Source organism: Vicia villosa, linkage group LG5, assembly GCF_029867415.1.
Source record: "Vicia villosa cultivar HV-30 ecotype Madison, WI linkage group LG5, Vvil1.0, whole genome shotgun sequence".
NCBI classification, from domain to species: Eukaryota; Viridiplantae; Streptophyta; class Magnoliopsida; order Fabales; family Fabaceae; genus Vicia; species Vicia villosa.
In genome coordinates, this window is record NC_081184.1 from 143,835,119 (window position 1) to 143,846,795 (window position 11,677).

Sequence of the window (11,677 nt, forward strand, 5' to 3'; positions counted from 1 at the left end):
CCTTATATATCACCATGGTTCTTATAAACAACTCTGGTGTAAGGTGTAATCATTTTATCACGGTTCATATTATCAACAGTGGTGAAAGGTCTTACATATTTACATATAAGCAAAGTTATCTTCCGCTTCAGTACATAACAATTGTCACTCTCAAAACAAAAACCCTAACATATCTCTCATTCGTCTCTCTCATGTGAAAACCCCAAACTCATGCAACGAACTCGTCTTCTTCGAAGATAACGGAGGTTCGTTTTTACAATAGTTTATGTTTCAAAATCAGTTTATGTATTATTGTTTACGTTTCAATAGCCTATTTTATAATGTTTGAACTTTCTGCTTGTTTTGCCTTGTAGGTAGGGAAGGTGAATGAAAAAAATAACGAGGATGAAGCTAAAGTTAGCGCTACAAAATTGTGTAAAAGACCCATAATGACATCCACTCTCACTTTAGCATCTTCCTTCTTTCATTGTGGATGCCATTATGGGACATGTACGTTTATGAACTATTTTCTGAAACATTTTATTTTATTGTTGTTATTAATAAAAGTTGTTTGTTGTATGTATTTTTTGTTATGTTTTGATGATTTTGTTGTTTTTAATAAGAGTTCTTTGTTGTATCTTGTATTTTATTGATTAATGTTGTTGTTAATGTTTGTTTAAAAGATGAGTTTATTATATCTTATGTGGTTTGAGTGTTTTTCCAACCCCTTACCAAATATATAATTTCCCGGATTGCATTAGAAAATTATAGTATGATATATAAATTAGAAAACAAGTTACACTGTTCAATGCTAGACAAGAATTCTTCAGCCCATTGTCTGCATTTAATTCTGTAATCGTTAGAACTTAGTTTAATGCTTATAGTTCTTCAAACTCCCCTTTATCCACTTCTAATTTTGTTTGCAAAGTAAATAATATTTTGCAAAATGAATTAGAGGTGAAGGAAGGAAAGGTTGAAGAACTAGGAACATTAAATAAAATTATAACTATTAAAGAGCAAAATGCGGATAAGTGCTAAAGAAATCTTGTCTAACATTGAACGGTGTAACTTGTTCTTCTAATATAACTTAATTTGTCATATTATAATATTCTAAATCATATTAGAGAATTATATATTTAGTGAGAATTAGAGAAATAAGCATTCCATATAATTTATAGGGCTTCCAGTGGATGCTAACTCGATAAGGGAGGGTACTTTGGAGCCTCTGATTAATTAATCATTGTGAGGTTATCTTCTTGAAATGTAAGGTTTATGAGTCTTAGGGGAGAGTGGTTCTTCTGAATCTGATTATGAACTTTATCCTATTTTCCTCCTTTCTTTTATGAAGATTACAGTGTCGACGTGGAAGAAGATTATCGAGAAGCAGAGACGTTTTCTCTAGGGAGTTCCAAATGTAGGGTCAAGGTTTCTTGAGTGAAGTGGGTGGATGTCTGTAAGGCCAATAAATTAGGTGGGTTAGGATTTAAGGATCTGAGGCAAGTTAACTTGGCCCTTCTTAGTAAGTGATGTTAAAGGTTTGTGAAGGGTTAACCCTTATTACAGAGGGATATGATTACCAAGAGATGTTATTTCAAAGTGATAAATTCTCATATAAGGGGGAGGGAAATGGATCTTATGAAGGTTTCTTATTGGCTGAGAGATGTTTCTATTCTCGGTTCTATGCTTATGGAGCCGACTAATTGGATTGCCTCCTTGATACGTAAAGTTGTTAAGAATGGGCTAGAGACCCATTTGGCATGATGTGTAGGTTGTGCCAACTTGTCGGTGTCTGCCTTTTAAAAGGTTATTTTTTATCTTTGAGCATAAGTCCTAATGGTGGGTAGGATGGGGTTCTAGGAAGGTAATACTTGAGTATGGTATTTTAATTGGAGGCGTAGTTTGTTTGTTTAGCCGGAAGAGTTGTTGGACATTTTGATTTATTTTCAAGAAGGAGTGGCCAGACAGGATCATAAAGATGTCTCAGTTTGGATCCATGATCTCGTTAGGGATTTTATGTTGGGGTTGGCCTATAATCGCCTTTCCACCTTGGATGTTAGGGTGAAAGTTAGATAAATAACGTGATTCAAGGGTTGCCTAGTTGATGAAGAGTTGGAAGCCCTCCAAAGTCTTTGTTTTCTCTTGGTTGTTTTGCTGGATAAGTTGGCGACGTTAAGAGTCCTACATCAAATTATATATGACCCAAACATGTCCTTACAAGAGGGAGCAATTCTCACCCTACAAGCTTGTTTTGTATGGTTGAGTTAAGCCTAAATCATATTTCCTAATATGATATCAGAGCCTCATGATCCAACAGAGGTATCAAAGCCTGATTCGATCGGGGCTAGGCGGCGTCTTCTTTTGAGGCTATTCAACGAGGAATGAGTCCCACATCATATGTAAAGTGAATGTTAAACACTTTATAAGTGATAAGACCCATAAATCCAATGCCTTGAGGTTTTGAGTTAATATATGATGTCTCTCTCACTTAGGTGGTTGTTCCTAAATCCTGATGTCATGATCCTTGGACCCACTCATAACCCATCAAATGTTAAGAAATGTGGTTTAGGCCTAACTCAACCCTACAAAACCGACTTGCAAGGTGAGGAGTGTCACTTCTTATAAGTAAATGCTCCGGCCATATATTGTGTATGAAGAGGGGTGACACTCTATAAAAACTCTTTCAAGACTCTATCTCAATCAATGTGGAACTTAGAATATTTCCAATACACCCCTCACCAACACTCTTTTTGGGCTTGGTGCATGGATTCTAAACATTGGAAGCCCATGGTCCGATTGATAGGCTCTGATACCATATTAGAGTTTTGTCAAACTTATCCCTATAAAATTGGCTTGTAGGGTGAGGATTGTCTCCACTTATAAGGACATGTTCGAGTCATATATTATCCAATGTGAAACTCTTAACACAAACCTCACGACCAGGATTGGGTATCTAGAGCGTGTAATAAATCATAGGTGGCCCAATAGCGGAAACCTGATAGCAAGTGGCCCTCCATATCTTAAATAAGGCTCTATTTCCATGTTAAAAAATATGGTTAGGCCTAACTCATCCCTACAAAACCGACTTATAAGGTGAGTGGTGACACTCTAAATGAACTCTTTCAATGCTCTATCTTCAACCAACGTGGGACTTAGAATATTTCCAATGGATGATGAGTTAGGTCCAATCACAAGTTAAGAGTTCCATATCAAACAATATATGGTCTGAACATATCCTTATAATATGTGACCCTCACCTTACAAACTGATTTTATAGGGTTGAGTTAGGCCTAAACACATTTCTAAACATGGTATAGGAGCCTCATTTATGACTTAGTGGGCCACATGCTATCAAATTTTCGCTACTGGGCCATCCATTATTTATTTCCACACTTCATATGTTCAGTCCTTGGCATGGGGCGTGTGTTAAGAGTCATACATCAGACAATATATGGCCCAAACATGTCCTTATAAGTGGAGGCAATCCCCACCCTACAAGCCGATTTTGTAGGGATAAGTTAGGCCAAACTCTAATATGGTATCAGAGTCTATCGATCGGATCATGGACCGTCCACCACTTAAAATCCACGAACCAAGCCAAAAAGAGTTTTGGGCGTGAGGGAGTGTATTGAAAATATTCCAAGTCCCACATTGATTGGAGATAGAGAATTGAAAAAGTTTATATAGAGTGTCACTATTCACCTTACAAGTCGGTTTTGTAAGGATGAGTTATGTCAAACTCTAATAGGTGATAAAGCAAAATCTATGCAGACGCATAATTATTCTTGTTGATAGTGGGGTGGGTTTGTTGTGTGTCTGGGTTAGGTAGAGTCCGCGGATAACTTGTTTATTCTTTATGTCGTTAAAAAAAATTGTCGAACAAACCATCACTAAAAGTTATACCAACAGTTAGTCATAACCGCCGCAAAAAGGCCCCCCCAACACATTAAGTAGTGAGAACTTTCAACTGTCAGTTATCTTTTTAGACTCCCAAAAAACTCTTTATGATGAAATATACTTGGTATAAAGTTTTTAAATGGGTGGCTTTAAATTTAGTTTCGATTTGCCATGCATTGATTTGGACTATTTGAAACATGCATAATCATGTATTTTTTTTTTCCGAAAAAGCTCGTCGATTTTTCACTAGATGTCTATGATTAATTGCTTTTCTTAAAAGTGAGTCCCTTCGCACTCTTCAGGTTTTGACTTCTCTTTTCTAAACTGGAAGCAGGACCCACTCCCGTGCTTAGGCTTATAGGAAGTACTGAGTGACCAATTGCCCTCTCCGTTTTTGATGGAGCTCTCTCATGCCTCCCTCAAGTTTGTTGGGGGGAGTTACTAGGAGTATTGATATAAAGTTGATGATTATGCACCTTTGTGAGAGACACTACTTATCCACCTAAAACTTTAAGGTGATAGATGAGTGGGTTCTCCCACTTATATAAGTTCAAGTCACCACATTCCTATCAAATGTGAGACTATTTCCCCACTTACTCACACTTGCATTATTATTCTAACAAAACTTGCTTCTTCAAGGGAATTCCTTGCCACTTTTCGTCTTTTCTAGTGATTCTAGTTTTTGGTTGGTTTGACTTGGTTTTTTTTTTTAAATAAGTTTTGACTTGGTGTTTGTTAACAGCATATCTTGTGTCTTTTTTGTCTTCCTTTTTTTTTTCGTTTGGCTAGTACTTCTAGTACTTTTGTATTTTGTTGCTTGACTTTTTTATGCCTATATATAAATATTTAAAAAACAGAGAAAAATATTTATAATATAATTTGAATAAGATAAAGAGAAGACAAGTTAATTATTTGATAAGTTAATTATTTGATTAGGATACCAAATCATATGCATTCATTTCATACATATTCCTATAATATAAATCAGATAATATTATACCTAATTCACTTTCTTCTTTTTTCTTTGTCGTATATAATAATAATAATAATAATAATAATAATAATAATAATAATAATTAATAATAATAATAATAATAATAATAATAATAATAATAATTATAATTATAATTATTATAATAAGTTTTATACTTAAATAGAAGACAAATGTAGAACAAATTGCGCTATCATACCTAATAGAGATATATTTTACCATGGGGATTCTACAAAGTTTTCTTTGAATTTTTTATTAGAGATTGTTCATCAAATTATAGTTAATTCGTTTTACTGTCAATTTTAGTTTTCTTTATTTTAACAAAACTTTTATTATTGAACAATTCAAATACCTTTTCTCATTCAATATTATGATTAAATTTACAAATTGTATCAATTTGATACATTTCTAGAATTGTACTATCACTGAAATCAAATCACTTAATATAAAAATTAACATTGGATACTATTTTATCTTGTTAATATGATTCTACTGCATGCAAATGATAGTGAAATTTCAAAATAGTCCATGAGATATTAATACTATTCTGTTTCTCACTGGCATTAGGTTGCAGTGTAGTAAGAAACACAAGACCTCAAATGATAATAAATTGATGTGGAAGCTGTCAACAACAAATAAAGGAGAGTGCAATGCAATACTATTGTTATTTTTATCATCAAAATAGCTGTGTCTTTCTCTCAGTTTCATTTCCCAAGAAAAGTCAGATACTGTATTTATTTATCATATCATATCAATATCATACACACACACACTCTCTCTCTCAAATGGTTTTCATTCATTCAATTTCAAAACGCCAAAACATTTCTGATCACTATTACTACTACCATGACTCACTCACTCTATCCACCAAAAGATGAAGCTGATAATAATAACAACATTGCTGATCTGAGCTTTTTTCCAAACATGGTTTCTGAATTTTCAACAACTTTATAACCTTCATAAATACATTACACTAAAACACACACAATTACATATAGAAGCAGAAACATGACAGTACTCTCTATTTTGAGGCTTAGTTTTGCATCATCTATGGCTATATCTATCTATCTGAAGTACTCTTCATTGCATCACAATGGAACTTGCTTGCTCATACATATCTGCTTTTTCTTCTGCTTTCTTGGAAATTAACAAGATATATAATGGTGAAATGGTGATCACAGTACACAGATACCTAGCTAAGATAAGCTAGCTAGTTTAGCTTCTCCTGATTCTCACTTCTTCTCGTTAACTGTTCCAGCACATCTCATCTCACTCACCTACTAACTTCAATCAATAATTGATCATTATTCATCACTGCCATAACCATAACCATAACCATAACCATAACCATAACTACTTCACTACATAACAAATATAAAACCATTATTAAACTGTGAAATGACAATTGAAGAAGGGTGATGATACTGTTATAGTTATAACTCATAGTGTTATTTGAAAGACATAGCTAGGTTTATGGGTTTGCAGATGATGAGAAGGAATTTCACTTGTGATAGGTTTTGACACTGTTGATGCTTTCTTGCCTTCCCCACGTGAAACAAACATTCCTGCTGCATTTGAGGGAGAGGGTAGGGGCCTGGCCATAATATTAGCCATAAATTATTATTATACCAGAAAACTAGAGAGATTTGTGCACTGTTCCTCTTTTTAAATCACATAATCTATTGTCTGAAAAGTTTCAGATCCAGAAAACTTTTATAGCGGTTTTCACTTTTAACCATTGCAAAAAGTACTGCACAAAATCAACTCCTTAGAAATGGCACTGTTCTTCTTTCTTGCTTGGAATTCTTTAACACTGCTTATAACTTATATGTTCAAATCAAGTTTAGTTTAATTAACAAAGCTAAGTTGATGCTGATAATTAGAGTAGAAAATTCTGACCTAAAGATATGAAGGAGGAGGAGAAAGCCTTACCAAAACCTTACTAACAGAAGATGATGGAGGAATTGAAGGTAGCAAAAGTTGGCTAGGGGGAATGAAGCCTGGTCCGAGATTGAGTTGAGAGTTACTATAAGTACTCATCGATCTCGGTGACCTCGAGCCAGACAACGTTCCTCTCAACCTAACTCTTGCATATAGGAAGAAACAGAAGATGAAGAAGATGAAATAGTAAGATTTTGAGGGGAATGAAGCCTGGTCCGAAGCCTTATAGTTCATACAATTAAGATTGAACTTGTTTTGTGAAACTGAAAAGCCTCGAGCCAGCCAACATTCCCCTCAAATGAAACATCTTCAACTCTTTCTCACTCTTTGATGATGATGAAAACCCTAACCCTCACATACCTTCTTATATATAGCAAGGTGAGAGAGAGGCACATTTAATAGTGAGTGTGTAAGAGAGAGATAGTAATAACTAATAAGCACTGACTCACTCACACTACACTAATGCTGCTTTTTACTTACTCATTCACATGTTTCTAAATTAGCTTATGCAAAAAGCTCTTATTTTCAACTAACTACGTATAGGAGTAGTTAAGCAACAATGCCACGAAACATTCTAAATAATTTTTTTTTTATGATTAATTAGCTATATTTGGTAAGGCTAAACCACTAATTTGTAGAGGATATTTATATTTTATTTTTATAAAAAATATATTGTATTATTTGAATATTTATATTTTATTTTTTATGACAAAAGTATTATATTATCTAGTAGTAGGGCACAAATGTTTTATTTGTTTTAAGATAAATATTGTTTAGGTTTTGGTATATTTATACTCACAAATATAATAAAATTAATTTTATTGGTTATTGTGTGTTTTACACTATCATGTAAATCAAAATAAAAGGTTGGGAATAGTAAATATAATTATAAATAGAAGGCCTAATTAATTTTATATTAAAAAATATATAATAACATTTGTTTAAAATATATTCTTTTTATAAAAATGACAATTATATTAAAACGGAATGAGTATATTTATATGTTATTTCATTATTTTATAATGACTTTCAAATATTTATTTATTTAATTAAATTCATTTTTTACCTTTCATCAAATAATATTAAATAAGCTAAATTACAGTTTTTGTTCCTCTATTTTCGTGTTTTTACGATTTTAGTCCCTATATTTTGTTTTTAAACGCTTTTGATCTCACATCTCCACTTTGGCTACAAAAAACGCCTATGTGTTGACGTTTTTTTAGTCAAAGTGGGGTGAGGGATCAAAAGTATTTAAAAACAAAATAAGGGACTAAAATCGTAAAAATACAAAAATAGAAAATCAAAACTGAAATTTAGCTTATTAAATATTAATGAATATTGTAGGCATATTAGACAGAAATTTAATAATGTTTATGTTGAATACATTTTATAAATATGTGCTTTTAGAAAAATAACAATGTACATATTGTTAAGTATATATTTTTTAGAAATATATATTTAAGATGCATCATCATTACTTGTTACTATTAACTTCCCAATCACAATGGTAGGTTGTTATAAAGTACGAAAATTCAAATGAAAATAAATTTATATTAAAACTTAACTATTAAAATTTATTTAAATAAAAATATATTAGATTAATATAATATATATTGTTAAATATAAGATACATTTAACTGCTAAAATTTACTTAATAAAAAATAAATGATAAGATACATCTTAATCTCCTTTTTAAAATGTCTATCAACAATTACTCTGTCTTCTCCGTATATAAAACTCTTTTAAATAGTTTGCGGATATTGATAAAGAAAACATTATTTAATATTATTGTGCTATAAAAATCAAGTATCAACTATAACATTCAGTAATGGCAAATTTCTTGTTGATGATGAATTCTCTTATAAAAATAAAAATTAGAGGGGATAGAAGAAACATTAAAAAATAAGTAGAATCTATTGTTTTTATTGTAAATAAATAATTTGCATTGGAATAATCTGATGGTGCCGGTGAACCAACCGACCTGTTTACCTGCTACCCACAATTGCTCAATCACAGTCAAAGAGATAGAACAAGACAAAATGACTATATTTTACTTTGAATATGTGATTTTATTTTAATCATTACCTTATTATTTTTTTAGCCTTTTCTTATCCCTACTTTTAATTTCACATGTACGATACTAAATGCTTTGCCTACAGGACCATATTATATTCTTCTTAACAAAAAATTTATTTATGTGAATTTATATTATAAGATATATTTTTCTAATCTCTTTCATAAACATATATTGTACTATACTACAAAATTTAGGGAGTAAATAAATAGTGCTAATTTTTATATATTTGTTTAAAATAATATGCTGACATTCATACTGTATAGGAGAGAATTTCTCACCCTAGTTGGATGGTCTAGTTGAGCTATAGAGACAATAGTCTGTGCTTTTTGTGTCACACCAATCGTTTCAATTATTGGACTTGACAAGAAAATTACATTGACTCTATTTCTTTTGATCTTCTTTTATATGATTTGTACGTCCTGCTGGGTATAGTTTTATTCACATTCATATTAGTTTGGCTGGCATATGCTCCATTGTTGTGGGTATTGTGTGGGGAGAGAGTTTCCCCTAATAAGTTCAAGGACATCTTTCATATAATAGTAACAATTAAATATTAGGTATATGTATATATTTTCGATAGAAAATAAAATTACAACGGAAAGAAAACAATCAAGTTTTTAGAACTTAACCGATTCAGAGGATTTTCTTTTATGGATTAGGAGACGAAGCCGGTCCATAATTGTAAACACATATTTTAATTTATTAGAGAACAAGATTTTGCGTCCTAATCGATTAGATAATCTTTCTAACCGATAAGCATAAAGCCATAAAATATTTTTAAGAGTATTTTGAAAGAGATGAAATTTTCTTAAAATATTTTAAGTGTGGGCGCATTATTTTAGTATCATGTGAGCTACTCATACTTATTACACACTATTGATCCTAAAAAAACAAAATTACATTAAGGTATGTAATTATGCGACCTTTCAAAGATTTCATGATCAATTCCTTTGATCAGGGACGGATGTACGTACAATAAAATGGGGGCAATTGACCCCACATTCTTAAATTCATTTTAAACATTAACCAAATAATTTAGTCTTTGACTCCACTAAAAATATACTCAGGCCCCCACATTTTACATGGCATCATCAGTGAGACATTGAAGTCTATCCATCCTTTATTTTTACACACAATGAAAACAATGTTATTTTGGTGAATATAGTACAAATTATTATATATGATTATATTGTTTGTAAATTGAGTATTATTAAAAAATAGTAAAGTAAAATATAGTAATTTTCTTATTTGTGTAATAAATTGAAATCTAAGAATATTATTTTTCTACATTAAATGCTTTAAATGAAGTGTTTCTTTATAAACTTATATAAATAATTAAAAGATAAAATAAATTTAAATTATTTTAAAATATAATATAAATTATTTTAAAATTAAACAAATAAATTAAGAAAAGCTTATAAAAATTTTATAACTTGTTTTCAATAATTTTCTTTTCTAAACAATTTCACAAAATTAATTATGCTATAAAACAAGCTCAAATAAATTTATTTTAAAAAAATTTAAATAAATTTTTTATTAATTTATTTAAACAAATTTTAGTTTTTTTATTAATTTGAATTTAATTTATTTATTAGAGTGTTATATTTAATGATGTTAAACTTTTCAATACTTTTAAAATATAAAAATACTACATATATAATTATAATTTTAAATTTAAAAATATCTTTATAATTTTTAATATATATGATTTTAACCAGTGAGATCAAAATTAATTATTATAAATATTTATTTAAAATATATTAATGATAAATTAAAATATGCATTATATATAATGCATATTTTAGTTTATCATTAATATATTTTAAGTAAATATTTATAATAATTAATTTTGACCCCACTGGTTAAAATTTCTGGATCCGTCCTTTGATGTTGATCTTAGCATTTGATTTACTTTGCACAAAACATCATAACCTTCTAGCTTCTCTTTTTGATTTACTTCAATTTTTTTCTTCTTTGATAATGCTCATGATTTTTTTGCTTCATTATTTTGTCATCAACAAAACCACAATCAAATCCGTAGTTACCTACACAACACATAGAATAACAACAAATGGTTTTGAAGCCACTCCAAGAGTTCATCACTTGAGAGGGGGTACCACCCTCGCACTACAAGAAAACATTTTGCCATGTGAGTTTGCCAGGTGAAAAGCATCTAGCAAAATAATGTACTTGTGGGGTGATTTTCACCTCGCAACACAATTTTTTTTATAAAAGAAAAGAAAAAGATTTTCCCTTTCGTAACTGATGGGTGAAATTTGATTTTTTTTTGAAAATAATGTAGCGAAGTATTATTCACCCCGCAACTAAGTTTCAAAAAAATGGGGGGAAATTAAAGGTTGGAATTTATTGTGTGTCAGATGTGGTAGGTGAGCGTTTGACACTTTTTCAAAGGCAGACATTGCGGGGTGAAAGTCACGCCGCAAGTCCCAATGCCTCTTTACATTGCGGGGTGCAAAATACTTCGCAAGTGTTTTTTCAAAAAGTTGATAGGACAATGTCTGAACTTTATTGATGGCACTGAGCACAGGGGAGGCTTTGAGTGACACAAAAGTTGCGGGGTGGGAGTCACCTCGCAACTCTCAACGATAATAAATGTTGCGGGGTGAATTTCACTTCGCAACATTATTATAAATACCCGTTTTTCTCTTTCATTCTCCACACTCCATTTTATATCTTAGTTTTCCAAATACCCATTCTCTCTTCCCCACTTACTAGCTACGGGTTCATCATTTTATACACCCAAAATCTCTTAAAATTTTCATTTTTATCACAAA

General features: G+C 31.0%; 1 long non-coding RNA gene across 1 annotated transcript; it reads right to left on the reverse strand.

The window, feature by feature from the left end:
* Positions 1 to 5,929: 5,929 nt before the first annotated feature.
* On the reverse strand, positions 5,930 to 7,165 carry LOC131607646 (uncharacterized). Its single transcript, XR_009285371.1, has 2 exons — positions 6,797 to 7,165; positions 5,930 to 6,458 (listed from the first exon to the last, which is right to left on the reverse strand). It is a non-coding gene; the product is annotated as an uncharacterized LOC131607646 (long non-coding RNA).
* Positions 7,166 to 11,677: the final 4,512 nt, after the last annotated feature.